The sequence below is a fragment of the Molossus molossus genome, unplaced genomic scaffold (assembly GCF_014108415.1).
Source record: "Molossus molossus isolate mMolMol1 unplaced genomic scaffold, mMolMol1.p scaffold_m16_p_8, whole genome shotgun sequence".
In the NCBI taxonomy this organism is placed as follows: Eukaryota; Metazoa; Chordata; class Mammalia; order Chiroptera; family Molossidae; genus Molossus; species Molossus molossus.
Window position 1 is genome coordinate 10,082,210 of NW_023425402.1, and position 16,874 is coordinate 10,099,083.

A 16,874-nucleotide genomic window follows, 5' to 3' on the forward strand; every position below is an offset into this window, starting at 1 on the left:
CGGAGTCAAACCCACCACTCATTGGTTCACGGGTCTATGCTCTAACGCCTGAGCCAAACTGGCCAGGGCTTAATTGTCTTCATTTGAAGACTTAGTCATCACTGTAGTCAACTGATGGTTGTTGGTGCCAATTCAATGCCAACAGGAATCCTCAACTTGGGGTGCAGTGAAGAAGGAAACTATTGAGTGCAAAGAACTCAGTTGTAATACATGTCTGATGGCTGTGGAACAGCACTGATGTGAAGCAGCTCTGGGGCCAGGCCCCTCTCTGGTTAGACAGTTCTGCTCTGCCCCACCTGCTCTGTCCACTCAGGTCTGCTCCACTCTGCTTATTTCTGCTCCTGCACTGGTCTGACCTATGGTGTTTCAGCTCCAGCAAGGGAAACACAGTCTGCAGTTTTCAGTCATCTTCAATCTTCAAGGAAAGTGCATTCTCTGAGCCAGAGGGGGGCTGACTTATATAGATAGAAGTCTCTACCCCTCTTTCCTGATTGGTTGCTTCTCATGCAAATGATGATTCCAAATCCTCAAAGTTTGATTGGTCTAAAAAGCACTGTCTTGATTGTTCAGTGAAGATACTGATGGGAATGTGGATGCACAGTTCCAGTTGGATGGGGAAGGCCTCAATCCTATTGTTTGAGAAACCCCTTAATAAGGGCTGTCTTAGATGGCAGAAAACACAGTGCAAGTACGCAGGTCAGTGCCACAGACAGGCAGCTTAGTGCAGGATTCTCCCTGAAATGCAGTTTGCGTGAGAGGTCTCTTGTGGAGAAATGGCTGCTAGGCTCTGTTTTTTAAATTTGAGCTCATTTAAGCCACTGAGAGCCCTTCTTAGTAGGTTTCTTCTTTCTCAGGGTCCACATTGTTCTATGATGACTAAAACATAATATATACTCAATAAATATTTCCTGTTATTAAGAGACTGAATGATCATTATTGATGTACACATAACTTAGAAAAGGACTTTATGTTAATACATGAATGAGTAATATGATTTGAAAGAGAGTTTTAAAATATGTTTTATTGATTTTTTTTTAGAGAGAGAGGGAGAGAAACATTGATGTGAGAGAGAAATATCACGCATGCACCCTGACTAGGACCTGAACCCCAAACCTGAGCATGTGCCCTGACCAGAATTGAACCAGTGACTTTTTGGTATGTGGGACAACGCTCGATCAGCTGAGTCACACCAGCCAGGGCATTTTTTAAGTGAATAGGAAGATCTATTAGCAAGATGAGCCCTGGCTGGTTTGGCTCAGCAGTTGAAGCATCAGCCCGTGGACCAAAGAGTTGCAGGTTCAATTCCTGCCAAGAGCATGGTCAAGGGCAGGTAGCTCGGTTGTGGTCCATCCCCAGCCCTGGTTAGGGTCATGCGTGAGGCAGCCAACCATTGTCTCTCTCACATTGACGTTTCTCTCTCTCTCCCTCCTTCCCTCCCTCCCTCCCACTCTATCTGAAGATAAATGGAAAAATATCCTCAGGTGAAGACTTAAAAAAAAAAGGCAAGATGATAAATGGATGTCAGGAATGTTGCTTGCAAGGGGTTAGACAAAACAGGAGCCTAGCCCAGCCAGTGTGGCTCAGAAGTCGCTGATTTGATACCCGGTCAGGGCACGTGCCCAGGTTGTGGGCCCAATCCCCAGTGGGGGTCATGCAGGAGGCGGCCAATTGACGTTCTCTCTCATCGGTGTTTCTATCTCTCTCCCTCTCCCTTCCTCTCTTTCTAACATTAATAAAGAAAAATAAATAAAAACAAAACAGGAGCCTATTGGCTCACCTAATCAAACCAAAGCAGGACAGGGATGTATGTGGAATCAGGCATCTGGCACTATGTACCTGGACACCACCAAGATGACTCCATCTCTCATTTCAGCTTCTTCTTTTTCTTCTTCTTCTTCTTCTTCTTCTTCTTCTTCTTCTTCTTCTTCTTCTTCTTCTTCTTCTTCTTCTTCTTCTTTATCTCAGCTTCAATTTTGTCAGATAACTTGCTTCAAGCATCTAGAAACTTGAAGCTCTCAGCCTCTCCTCTCAGCCTCTCAGTCTCTCACCAGAGAGGAGTGAACTCTTCCCTGAACTCCAATTTGATAAAATCCAGGGAGGATCTCTGATTGGCCTAGGCTAGGCTTGTGCTTACACCTGTGGTCAAGGCACTGCCATTGGCAGCTTGGATTAAAATGTACCTGGTTGGAGTGGGGGGCAAAGCAGTTCCCTAAAAAACAGGGATGTTGTTCTTATATAAGAAGAGAAAGTTGATGCAAACTGAATCATAAATGTCAACTGCAAAAAGGTGGGCGGGATAAGAATTTCAACAAATTTTGTGCATATCTAGCACTAAAGTTTTGAGGGATATTTCATCAAAATTCAATGTGCTGGAACTATAGAATGTTAACGTGGAGATAGACCTCAAAGTTGCTAAACCCAGAACTTGAGACAATGCACAAATCCTCTATGCCCTGTGTATTACCACTGAATTTTCACATAGCAAGCCCAGACAAAAGAAATGAATCTGAGATATTTTATTGAAAAGACAAACTGTTTGGGGTTTTTTTTTTCCCTCTACTTGCTCTGGTGAACTTCTTAGAATATGTGAGAGATAAACCAGGTGAATGGATAGAAAGATGCAGTGTCTTAAAATATTGATTTGTTTACAAATTAATTTATTCATGTAAAGCACTTCCAGTAAAAATCTTATGGATTTTCTAGGAACTGAATAAAATAATTCTAGATTCTATTTTTAAAGCCCCCCAAAGGCAAGATGCACTTGAAGAATAAATAAGTATGGGAACCTAGCCTTCAAGATAATGACTTAATATAAAGCTATAGTTACACAGTATGATAATGGCACTGGTATAGATCAATAAGTGGAAACTTTTTCAGGCAGTTGTAAGATGGCCTTAACGATCCCCCTACTGGTATTCACACTCTTGTGCTTTTACAGAAGTGATGGGATGTCACTTCTGAGATTAGGTTATTTAAGACTGTGATTCTTTTATTGGGAGCTCTCTCTCACTTGCTTTTTCTCCAGTCTCTCACTCAGAAGGTAAGCAAGCTGTCATGTTGTGAGCAACAGTATGGAAAGACTCATACAGCAAGGAACTGATATCTCTACTCAACAACTAGTGGGAGCCCTGGCCAATTTGGCTCAGCGGTTGAGCATTGACCTGCGGACCAGAGAGTCCCGGGTTCAGTTTCCGCTAGGGGCACGTTCCACGAAAAAACAAAACAAAAACCAACTAGTGGGAACCCGAGCTCTGCCAATGGTCACGTGAGTAAGCTTGGCGGTGGGTCCTCTCCCAGTAGAGCTGTGAGATGACTGCTGCCCCAGTTGACACCTTAGTTTTGAATTTGTGAGAAATCCTGAGCCAGAATTACCCAACTAGACCATTCTCGGATTTCTAATCCATAGAAACCATGATATATAAGTGTTTGTTGTTTTTAGCTGCTAAGTTTTGGGATAATTTGCTGTGCAGCAATACAGAGCTCTGTTTCTCACAAACACACACACACACGCTGGATACAGATCAGAGTCAGTACGATACTTCAGGGGAAAAGGGTAAAGTTTTCAATGAATGGTGCTAGGACACCATAGTTCATATTTATGGGGGAAGAAGCAGGGGAGTAGATTTCTCTATTTCTTACCATAAAGAAAAACAAAAGTCCTAGTGTATTAAAGATATAAATGTGAGCCCTGACCGGTTTGGCTCAGCGGTTGGAGCGTCAGCCTGCGGTCAGAGAGACCTGGGTTCGGTTCCTGCTAAGGGCACATATCTTGGTTGCGATTTGTCTCCGGCCCTGGATGGGTCATGAGGGTGGCAGCCACTTGATGTGTACCTTTCACGTCGATATTTCTTTTCTTTTTTTTTTTTTTTCTTTAAGGTATTTTTTTAATCTTTATTGTTGAATGTATTACAGATGTTCCTCATTTTTCCCAGATTGACCCCCTCCTCCCCACTCCTGCCCCCCTCCTACCCCCCTCCCACCTTTTCCCACACTGTTGTCTGTGTCTATTGGTTATGCATATAAGTTCTTTGGTTTATTTCTTCTCACCCCCCAATCCCCCTTCTCTTTGAGGTTTGTCAGTCTCGCAACCAATTTGTTCTTCTTAATACCTTCACCTTTTTCATCCATTCCCCCAACCCCCCTCCCATCTGGCAACCAACAAAATGCTCTGTATCTATGAGAATGTTTCTGTTTTGCCTGTTCATTTTGTTTGTAGATTCCATTGTTGATAGATATGTATTCATTGCCATTTTGTTTGTATATATTTTATCTTTTTCTTCAAAAAGACCCTTCAACATTTCATATAATAATGGTTTGTTGCTGATGAACTCCTTTAACTTTTTCTGGTCTGGGAAACTTTTTATGTGGCCATCTAAATGACAGTTTTTCAGGATAGAGTAATCTTGGTCGTAGGTTCTTGCTTTTCATCACTCTGAATATTTCTTGCCACTCCCTTCTGGCCTGCAAAGTTTCTTTTGAGAAATCAGCTGACAGCCTTATGGGAACTCCCTTGTAGGTAACTAACTGCTTTTCTCTTGCTACTTTTAAGATTCTCTCCTTGTCTTGAACCTTTTGCATTTTGATGATGATGTGTCTTGGTGTGGGCCTCTTGGGGTTCATCTTGTTTGGGACTCTGTGCTTCCTGGACTTGTATGTCTGTTTTCTTGACCAAGTTAGGGAAGTTTTCTGCCATTACTGTTTCAAATAGGTTTTCAATTTCTTGTTCTCGCTCTTCTCCTTCTGGCTTCCCCAAGATATGAATGTTGGCACGCTTGACATTGTCCCAGAGGCTCCTTACAGTATCCTCATTTTTTTGGATTCTTTTTTTCTTTTTGCTGTTCTGATCGGGTGTTTTTTGCTTCCTTAGATTCCAAACCGATGGTTTGCTGCTTGGCTTTACCTACTCTACTATTGAATCTGTGTAAATTATTCTTTATTTCAGTTAGTGCCTCCTACGTTTCTGACTGGTCCTTTTTTATGCTCTTGAGGCCCTCACTAAGTTCGCTGAGGTTCTCACTAAGTTCATTGAGCATCCTTATAAGCAGTATTTTGAACTCAGTATCTGTTAGGTTGCTGATCTCCACTTCACTTAGTTCTTTTCCTGGAGATTTTTTCTGTTCTTTCATTTGGGACCTGTTTCTTTGTCTCCTCATTTTGGCTGCCTCCCTATGTTTGTTTCTATGTATTACTTAAGGAAAGGTATGGGGCTAGCTGAGACCAGATGCTGCTCGTTTGAAAGAATTTAGGAAAACCTGAAGCAGGATCCAAGACAGGCCAATCCTATGGTTAAGCAAGTGGCAACAGCTTGGGTGTGCCTGAAAGTTGGGTGGGGCGGGGCCTCAGGGAGTCACCAGGGCGGGGCTACCAGTGTGAGCCAGGTTACTGGAGTCCCAGATATGGGGACTGTCTGCCGCCCCAGGGAAGGGCTCACCAAAGGAACAAAGGTCTCTGACAGCACATGTGTCCCAGAGAAAGCCCCCTCTCCAGCCCTCGCTCCAATGCCAAACTGCTCAGTTCTTCCCCATATGTCTCTGGTGCCCCTCGAGCTGCCTCTTCTCCAAGATTAGAGGGAGAGAGTCCAATAAGTCTGTGTGCGGGCCCTTTAAGGAGCTGCCTGGGGCTCCCGCAGCCTCAGCCTCCCTGAGCTTCAGTTCCCCCTGGTTTTTCCAGCCAGAAGTTATGGGGATTCTCTTCCTGGCACTGGAACCCTGAGCAGGGCACCTGGTGTGGGACGGGGACCCCTCAGTCCTCAGGAAGGACCTTCCCATCCAAAATATCCCCCTGATTTTTATCCACCACACGTGGGTGTGGGACCAGCCCGTCCCCTCCGCCCCTCCTACCAGTCTCGATGTGGCTGCTGCTTTAATTCTGTAGTTGTAGGACTTCATTCAGCTTGATTTCAGGCGGTTTTGAATGATGGTTGTTCTGTAGTTTAGTTGTAACTTTGATGTGGCTGTGGGAGGACGGGATACCGCGTTTACCTACCGCCATCTTGACCGGAAGTCCTGCTGTGTGTTCTTGGCTGAGGACCTGTGTGGCTCCTCCTGAAACTAGATGGGAAACGCATCACATCCGTGTGGACGCTGGAAGGTCCTGGCGCTGCAGGGAGTTGACGAAACCCAGGAAGCCGGAGCTCTTCTTCTCACATCGATATTTCTCTTTCTCTCTCTCTCTCTCTTCCTCTCTCTCTCCCACTCTATCTGAATAAAAAATGGAAAAATGTCCTCGGGTGAGGATAAAAAAAAAAAAAAAAAAAAAGATATAAATGTGAAAAGTAAAACCTAAAAACATAAAGAATAAAATCAGAGAAAATCTTTATGAATTCATGGTAGAGATTTCTCAATGATATGTAAAAGCATAAAATATAAAAGATAAAAGTATCTTAAAGTATCTTAACTAAAACACACCATAAAAAAGTAAAAAGATAAATCAGTATTTTTTGCTTTTACTATATACCCTAATACTAATACTACTATAAATAACAACTAGCATTGATTGAGCCATTACCATGTACTACTGTGCTAAGTGTTTTCATATACATTCCCTAATTGTATTTTTAGGCATTTAATTCTCAGGGTCTTAATGTTGAACCACTTAATGTTTTATATTTGCTGCATGGTGTTTTGTTTCTAGTAAGCCTCAAGAGAACTCTATGGAAGGTGTACTTTTCCATATCTCAGGCACCCCCAGGAGTGCTGTCATTGGGCAGTATTCCATGAACCTAGTTTTCTGGCCGAGTAAATAAACTATTGCATAGCTCACAGTGCTACAAGCCAAATACTACAATGTACATCTTTAGAACAAAAGGTCTGTCTATATTAAGTAGTATTTCTTCAGACTATATTTTCAGAAGAGGAATTTGTAGGTAAGGGTACATGATATTAAAGCATATGATATTCTGTAATTTGCTGTCTACTACATCAGAATATATAGATATACCTCTGGGAAGACAGCAAGGATTAAACCTACCATAACTCAAGTGCCCAAAGTAGACCAGCCAAAAGATGGACCAGAGAGAAACTCTATCACTCACAGCCCAACAAACAGTAAGGGTGTCACACGGAAGGCCATCTCTGCTCCCAGACCCCACTGGGCAACAATACAGGCCCAGATGCAGGCAGTGGATTGGGAGGCAGCTGAGGAATCCAGGGCCAAGGGGTCAGCATCTTTTGTAGCAAAAAGTAATCAAGCTAGTCCCTCTGGCTTGGGAAGTGAGCTCCTCAGGCATACTGTGGTTGCTGTCACATACCTGTCTACATACCAGCCAAGGAACAGCTCAGGGTCCGGACAGTTAGGTATTGCAGTTTGGCATACTCAGCAAGATGTGCAGGAACCCCTGAGGGGTGGAAAACTTATGCTGTATAATCAGTGCATGTTATTTCTTAGTATGGATGGACCATGGTTTATTTAACTTGTCTTGTTATTTTTTATTTTATTTTATTTTTAAAAACAGAACATGATTATATTTAATACACAACTTTGGTACAACCAAAAAATAAAACACCACAGTAAAATAATAATAAAAAACATGAACCCTGGCCAGTTTGGCTCAGCGGTTAGAGCGTCGGCCTGCGGTCCGGAGAGACCCGGGTTCGGTTCCCGCTAAGGGCATGTACTTCGGTTGCAGTTTGTCCCCAGCTCTGGTTGGTCGTGCGGGTGGCAGCCACTCGATGTGTCCCTTCAAGTCGATGTTTCTCTCTCTGTCTCCCTTCCTCTCTCTCCCTCCCACTCTATCTGTACAAAAAATGGAAAAATATCCTCGGGTGAGGATAAAAAAAAAACAAAAACATGAGAAATGGTTAACATCTTTGGTCATAAACAAGCTCCTAGAAACCAGTAACAGAGACACTATAACCCAAGGAAACTGGGGAAAAAAAATGAAATAATACAACTGACGACTAAGTATTAAGAATACACGATTGAGCTGAACAGGAGCACAGGAATAATTTTTCTGTAACATCACAATGCCAAAGAATAAAAACACTGACATGTAGTTTTTCAGTTTTGAACAGTGTTGTCCAGTCTTTTTTTTTTTAATCATTTTTTTCTAGTTGGCAGATCTCCCAGTCCTCATTTTAGATTGATCTCCTCTACATTCAAAGATTGACTTTAGCCCTGGCAGGTTTGGCTCAGCGGGTAGAATGTTAGCCGCGGACCTGAGAGACCCGGTTCCGTTCTGCTAAGGGCGTGTACCTCCATTGCAGTTCATCCCCGCTGGGTTGGGGTCGTGTGGGTGGCAGCCACTCCATGTGTCTCTCTCACATCAATGTTTCTCTCTCTCTCCCTCCTGCTCTCTCTGAAGATAAATGCAAAAAAAAAAAAAAAGTCCTCTGGTGACGATTAAAAAAAAAAAGATTTACTTTAACACCTAATTAAGACCAAACCGTCGTCACCCGTGTCAGGGTGTTGCAGGAAAAGCAGAAATGTAGTGGGGAGAGGAGGGAGTGGGCTTGGAAGTCAGTTTTCTTTAGTCCTTCTGTTCTCTGTATTACCAGTCACCGGTTTCTGAACAAAGGAATTCAGCAGAAAGCATTTTAGGTTGTCAAGTGAAACACCAACTTCAGAAAATGTAAAGGTTACAGAAAATGTTATTTTGTATATTTACGTACTTTCGTGCCAGTCCCTTCAAAGCAGACCTTGAAATCTTCCCCCGCTCCCACCCCCCAAAATTTGCATCTCTAAGCAGCTGCCCTACAGGTCCCCAGGGCCCTAGACACTGTTCCACTTCGCTGCGCAGGGCGAGGGTGGGGGCGCCCTTGTCGCTGCAGCCAGCGCCCACTCCCTGCACCCCGCACCCTCCCCCAGCGGCGCCTTCCGAGCCTGCGCGGAGCGCCCGACCGGTGCGGGACTCCCAACGGCCGAGCCTTGGCCAGGAAGGTCCAGAGCAGCGATCCCTGCTGCGCGCCCCGGTGAGCCGAGGGCGGTGGTGAGTGTGCGGCTGCGGCCGGGAGAGCCCAGCTCTGGCGGGGTTCCCGCCCCTGAGGCCCCGCCTGCTTTGCTCCCTTTTTGGGGGACGGGAGTCGGTGCTAAAATTCAGTGTCCCACCTCCCAAATAATCCTTCCAACCAGCTCAGTAACACCCAGCTACAAACCCCAGCGAAGTCACCGCCCTTTGTAAATCCCAGTCTCTTCACTGACAGCTAAGCGACTCCACACCCTCCTCCCCTTTTAAGAATTCAAGCCCTGGCCGGTTTGGGTCAGTGGTTAGAGCGTCGGCCTGCGGTCCAGAGAGACCCGGGTTCGGTTCCGCTAAGGGCACGTACCTCGGTTGCAGTTTGTCCCCGGCCCTGGTTGGTCGTGCGGGCGGGAAACACTCGATGTGTCCCTTTCACGTCGATGTTTCTCTCTTCCTCTCTCTGCCTCCCACTCTATCTGAATAAAAAGTGGAAAAATGTCCTTGGGTGAAGATAAAAAAAAAAAGTAAAACCGGAAAATACCTATCTCTCCAGGTTTATGTTTTGATCCTCCCTGCCACAGTCCCCTACACCCGGAAAGTCTCCACTGAATTTACCACTTTTCCCGAAGCAAGCTGTGCCCTCTCCTGTCTTTGCACCCACTAACCCCACCTTCTGCCTAGAATACGTGCCTCTGTCACATGTTTTACAGAAGTTTCACTGCCAGTCTCTCTCCGCCCTTTGTTAATGCACCTTTTCTTGACATTTGCCACCGTGTGTGTTTAACAGTCTGTCTCCCCATTTGTGCATTTTGCTTTGGAGGGACTTCTGTAAGTAGGCACAGTGGCGGAACACTCAGAAGAGCCTCAATGATCACGAACGAAGACGGGATGGAGTTATAGAAATGCTCCAAGAGTCCGCAGGTGTGGCTCAGTGGATTGAGCTTCAGTCCCGCGCACTGAGAGGTCCGGGTTTGATTCCGGTCAGGGCACATGCCAGGCTTGGGGCTGAATCTCCAGTAGGGGGCCTGCAGGAGGCAGCTGATGGATGTCTCACATGGATGGAAGTTTTTATCTCTCTCTCCAAAAAAAAATTAAAAAAATTGTTTTTTTAAAGAAAAAGAAAGAAATGGTCCAAGAGAAAGGGCTGTGGTTGAAGTGGCTGTCTACTTAGCTCACAAATGTGCAGCTCGCTTACGGCAGTATTCCTACTCCGGGAGGAGTCCCGCACCTTATTATTTCTGAAAATGAATAGGGACGACTTGTGGACATTTAGTGAACCTCCACAACTGAACTTGAGGAGAAGGAATGGTGGCGAGAATATAAAATGATTGCATGTGGTAGTAAGTTGTGCCTGGAGGAGATGGGAGGAGAGGAGGGAGGAGATGAACAAGTGTTTACCTTGCATTCGCTCATTGCTCTTAGGGCTAGCAAAGTGTGTAAGAACCCACCTCTTCATTGCAGAATTAATCTTGCTAAATCCTAATATTCACAGGGAATTTTAGACTCTGAATTCTAAGATCTAAGAGTGATAGGGGAAAAATATAAACACATATTGTATGCTATTGTTTATGACACACACACACATAATACACGTAAAATATGCATGTGACTATATTTTTAAAAAAATCATACAGAAAGTTATAATTGAAAAGTGTGGTTCTTTCTCTACTTCCTTCAGTCTTCCTCACGCAGGATGATCATTGTGAATAGTTTACTGTGACTCTTCCCTGGAAAGCTTTTAATATATTTTATCAAATCTAAACTATTACTGATTTTATGCAGTTACATAAAATTTGTAATTTTAAGCTTTTAATTTAAAATTAAGTTTTTAGTGCATTTTATTAAATCTAAACTGGTGCTGATTTATGCAAGTACATAAATTTTATGCAATTACATAAATGCAAATTATGTATATATAACTACATAAAAGAAAAACTGTGAGGAAAGAAAAAAGGTTGCCAATTAAACCTTTTTAAAGTGCATTTTAGGGCCCTGGCCAGGTAGCTCAGCTGGTTACAGTATAGGCCTGATACACCAAGGTTTCGGGTTTGATCTCTGGTCAGGGAACATAAAGAATCAACCAATGAATTGCATAAATAAGTAGAACAACAAATTGATCTCTCTCTCTGTCTCTCAAATAAATAAAAAAAGTGCATCTTAGAACAGATGAAATACCATATATATGCATATGTACACTTCTAAAAATTTAAAAATTATTGTTTTGCAATGTACAGTACCTTGCTCTTTTTTATGTACCTATGTGTTGGAAATCTTTCTAAATCTGTATAGATAGCTCTTCCTAATCCTTTTTATTGCTAATGTCTGCATTAAAATTTTTTTTTTTTTTATCCTCACCCGAGGATATTTTTCCATTTTTTGTACAGATAGAGTGGGAGGGAGAGAGAGGAAGGGAGAGAGAGAGAGAAACATCGACGTGAAGGGACACATCGAGTGGCTGCCACCCGCACGAATAACCAGGGCCGGGGACAATCTGCAACCGAAGTAGTGCCCTTAGCGGGAACCGAACCCGGGTCTCTCTGTACCGCAGGCCGATGCTCCAACCGCTGAGCCAAACTGGCCAGGGCTGCATTAAAATTTTATTGAACAGGGAGGATAGTACAGTACAGTTAATGGGACCTTTGTTAAGGGACATTTTGGTTGTTTCCAGGATGTTGTTTGTTTTCTTGCTTGTTTTTGCTATTACAACATGTTGAAATGAACAACCGAGGTTGTGTGTATGTATACCTACCCACGTACAAATGTGTATGATGTGTATATATAGTAACCTAATTTATACTTACTAAGATTTTTTTCCATTTCAACTATGTAATATATTCAAACTTTTGCTATTGTTCTAAGGAATTCTTCTATATAAAGTAATGTGGTTGTATATATTTTCTAACTTAAATAGTTGCATCAGTGTTTGAAAGTAGTAATGTGGCAGGATAGTAAGAAGCTAGGGAAATTCCTTGAAAAGTGGAACAAGGGAAACTGAGACAAAATAATTAAACAAGGCCAAACAATTTGAGCAATTTACAGCCAGCTAATGAATCACAAGACTTCATCTTCCCTAACCAAGGACACTTAGGAACAAATGGTTTACACATTCCAGACAGTCCCGGGACAGACTGGCCTCAGTTCTGGTTCCTCTTCAGTGATGTTCTTTAAAAATAGAAATAAGCAGAAAATCATCCTGGCCTCTCTATACACACATTTTGATGAATCAACTTATTGAAGACACACCTGAAAAGTTCATGCATATTCTGTTAAGACCCTCCCCTAAGACGTCCCCTCGGATTCCAGTAGGCCAAAGAAATAAAAAACCTCAAGGCAAAGGATCCATGGAGGAAGCCCATACAGTGCTTTGTATTTCTGTTCTTTCTCCTCAACTCCAAGGGACCCCTTGAGACTTGCAAGGGAGGGAGGGAGGAGGGAGGGAGAGGGAGGAGGAGGAGGAGGAGGAGGAGGAGGAGGAGGAGGAGGAGGAGGAGAGAGAGAGAGAGAGAGAGAGAGAGAGAGAGAGAGAGAGAGAAAGAAAACATCAACTTGGGAGACAAGTGGATTGGTTGCCTCAGGGATTGAACCTGCACCCAGTACATGCCCTTGATTGAAATCAAAGCTGAGACTCTTTAGTCTGTGGGCGGACTCCAATCGCTGAGCCACACCAGTCAGGGCTTGGCTCATTTCTTTTACTGTGGCTTCTATTTTTCAGTGAGCCAAAGCAGCCCTGCCTAGTTTCTCTCCCGTTACTTCTTCCACCTTAAGCCCTTCCTTTGTTTCACTGTTCCCAACTTTAATAAACATACTCTCAAAATCACCTGGATGCATGTTGTGAAATCTTTCCTACATGAAGTCAAGAACCCACACACTGCCCACACACTGCCAAATGACCCAAGACAGACCCACTGCGGGTCCAGTCCCTGTCCGCTAAAAGAAAGCTGATATATATATATTTAAAAAAATTTTTTTTTATCCTCACCCGAGGACATTTTTCCATTTTTTGTACAGACAGAGTGGGAGGGAAAGAGAGGAAGAGAGAGAGGGAAACATCGATGTGAAAGGGACACATCGAGTGGCTGCCACCCGCACGACCAACCAGGGCCGGGGACAAACTGCAACCGAGGTACATGCCCTTAGCGGGAACCGAACCCGGGTCTCTCAGGACCGCAGGCGGATGTTCTAACCACTGAGCAAAACTGGCCAGGGCGAAAGCTGATATTTTATATTTAGATTTCATTACATGCCAAATACAATTTGACATTTGAAAACCATGTGGAAAGGGCATTGCAAATTATATCGTTAGAGCAAGAATTCTACAGTTCCCCTAGGCAAAATCGCCCCTATATGGCAATGGTTATTTATTTATTTATTTAGAGTCTTTGATACATGATTTATGTAAACAGTTTTAAACCATAGAACCAGTCATGATAGTGATTAATTTCTAGTTTTCAGTTTCCTTATAATCAGTGTTCACAAACTATTAACCCTAAAGATTCTTTATGTTCACAAAGTAAGAGCGTATGCTGTCCTTAGCTTGAATATATGTACCAGCACTCAATAGAGCACAAATTGAACCCTTTACTCAAAACATGTACTCTGTGAGGAATAGCCTGATAAGTTTCAGAAATGCAGTGCTGTTTTTTCCCTTTTCCAGAGGTAAGAAGACACCCATAGAGGTGGAAAGTATATGAATGTTATTTTTAAATATGTATAACTAAATTGGGGCTATTGATTATGTTTTTAGATTACCATATGAGCAGAATAACTCAGGATGATCTCTTTTGGTGTATTTTATTGTAAACTTGATGAATTCTCTATTAGAAGATTTTCAACACCGCCCTAGGAGTGCTGGGGGAAAAAAGCACTAAGTAGAACTAAGCCTATTCACTAACAGGTTAATATAAAAAAATCTGTGCTTGGCCCTGGCTAGTTTGGCTCAGTGGTTAGAGAGTTGGCCCTCAGACTGAAGGGTCGCGGGTTTGATTCTGGTCAAGGGCACGTACCTGGGTTGCAAGTTTGATCCCCAGCCCCAGTCGGGGTCGTACGGGAGCCAACCAATCAATGTGTCTCTCTCACATAGATGTTTCTCTCTCCCTCTTTCTCTCAAATCAATTAAAATAACAAGAGTTTGTATTTGGTACCCAGAGGAGGACTTCAGGTATGGCAGTGAGATAATATGATCTGGAGTTTAGAAAGATCATCCTTGCTGTGCACTTGAGCAGAACTGTACCTTTTCTGGGTTTTAGTTTCATTATGAGTATAAAGGGAGAGTTGAATTTATGATTTCTAAGATATTTTTTCTAGTTCTGAAATTACGTGCCATGAATCTCAACTATCTGTAATCCTCGGAATTAATTGTGTTGGATAATAACATTTTCTGAAAATTTAATCTGTGCCAACACTTAAAAAAGAGTAGCCATCTTTAGATGAAAAACTCATTAAGATTTATTGCATAAGCCCCTGAATTTTTCAACAAAATATCATTATTCAATTTTAACCCTCCCTTGATGGCTTAAAGAAAGGTGGTTCTATAGTAGTGTAAATGACCATGTGGCTCTAGAGAGAATACTGGTTGCCTACAGATAAGCTCTCCAGCCAATCAGGACATGTGCTTTTCCTTCATATTGAAATTAAATTTTGCTGGTTTCAGAAACCAGACAATCATAGCTATCAATATCCTTTGAGAGAAGTTACGATTTTCTTACTAAGTAAAGTGAGTTGCTTTGCAGAAATCAAAACATAAATTTGAGCAGTAACAGGCACTTGATATAACTTCACAAACATGTATCATTATACTTGCTCATGATTTATTTATTTATTTATTTTTCTTCCTTTATTGATTTTAGACAGAGAGGAAGTGAGAAGGAGAGAGAGATAGAAACATCCACGAGAGAGAACTTCTATTGGCTGCCTCCGGCATGCCCCCCACTGGAGACTGGGCCCACAACCTGGGCATGTGTCCTGACCAGGAATCGAACCAGTGACCTCTTGGTGCATGGGTCGATGCTCAACCACTGAGCCACACTGGCCGGGTGCTCATGATTTATTATAGATAGCGTGACCAAGTCCTCTAGACCAATTTCAAACGTAAGAATGTAATGCACACACAACTCCTGGGTATTGTAGATTGTCATCGTGTCCAATAATAACTCAGAGATGTTTAGTTATTTTCCAAGCAAATTTACTCACATGTAAAGAAGACTGACATTAGATTGTGGCCAAAAAACAATGTAAAAACCAGGATTTATAAAAGAGAGGAGGGAGGGATGAAAAAGAATGCTTGCAGACAGTTTTGGAACAATGATTCTTTTTTGCACAGCTTGATTGTAGGTGGATAAACTGGTTAGCTGGCAGGTAAAAGATAAGTCAGTTTGGGTATTTCTGTTCTTGAGCAGGCCAATTTTGGATATCAGAGAAAACAATGTAGCTGTGTATGAGCTTTTTGGAAAACCTGGAGAGGGCAGCTGTGGGGTGCAGGTTACAGACTAGCTCTGTGCCTTGTGGGGGTCTGCTGATGTCTCTCCATAGAAGTACCATATTACTTAGGCCAACTCTGCATCAGTGTCCTCACAATTTCTCACTAGAAAGCTTCTTTCTCTGTCGTCTTCTTTTGATATATCTGCTTTGAAATTTATTGTTCTGTTCTTTAAATATTTACTTTTTTCTGGTTTCTGTATCCTAGCCATATCCCCCAAACTTGTTTCTTTTGATGGTGGCTTCATTACTGTCTTAAGATAGGATTTTTTTTTTTCCTGTAACTGGCATTTTCTCCCATTCCACTGGTGTCCCCCAGTTTTCCTGGTTATGTGTTCATGGTATCTTTCATACTCCTTTATAACTACGGCTTTTCTGTTCCACACACATCCCATCCCTGTCAATAGTAACCACTGCAACTGGGATGTGCGTGGGGCAGCTGCCCGCTAGGGGGGTATCATTATCAGGAGCTCTTACAGCCGGAAAGCCCACGGAGTGAATGTGTGTGCCGCCCTCTTTAAAAAATCATCTTTGTGTACACCTGAAACTAATACAAAATAATATCAAATGTAAACTGTAATTGAAAAATAAAATAAAGTAAATACTTTCTCTAGTCCTGTAAATTTAGCTCCTTTAGATAACATGGTAAGGGAGAAATAGATTATTTTGCTACTGGTCTAGCTTCAAGGGGAGGAATAAATGGACACATAACACAATGTACAGTATAAAAAGAAACTATTTTATAATTTATCATCTAGGTTTTGAAGTGTAAAGTGCTCTGCACGAGGAAAGAGGGGTGACCATGAGCTCCGAGCAAGATGACCCATCCTCCCCGCAAGATGACCCATCCTCTCCGCAAGAAGAGGCTCCTCCCTCTGCGCGGGAGGCCGCCCCTCCCGGTTCACAGGACAGTGCTCCTCCCCCTCATTCCGGAGAAGAGGGCCAGACTGGAGAGGCTGCACAGGAAATGGCCCTGGGAGAGGCCACCTCTGCAGAAGGGGAAGGCTCTGCAGAAGATGCGGTTGCAAGTGACCTTCTGAACTTCACTCCTTCTGATGAAGGATTAATTCTTTCAGAAGAAGAGGAGCTGGAACTAAAAAGAATCCGATCCAGGCCCCGAACGGTTCAATCAATCCTTTCTGAATCGCATTCTCAGCCTTCCCACAGATCATCCAAATTTTTTAGAAGTATGAGTGGTGTTCCCAATCTACAGGAGACATTGAAAGAGAGACAGGTTTTGCTTATAAGATTTTTTTCATAAATGTCATTTTTATTTCAAATGAAGTATTTTGTTCATTTTTCTTTATAATTAAGTTTTTATGTGTGGTTTTTATTCTTTAGGCAAGATTTAGAGAGGCAAGGGAAAACCGAAAAATGAAAATTGACCCTTCATACAAATATGTGTTTGAAATTCTGTCACACAGCCTTGGCCTGGAATTTGTAACTGTCGAAGAATTAATTTTGGATTGCCCATCTGTAAGTTTGTCTTATCATTATTTTTTAA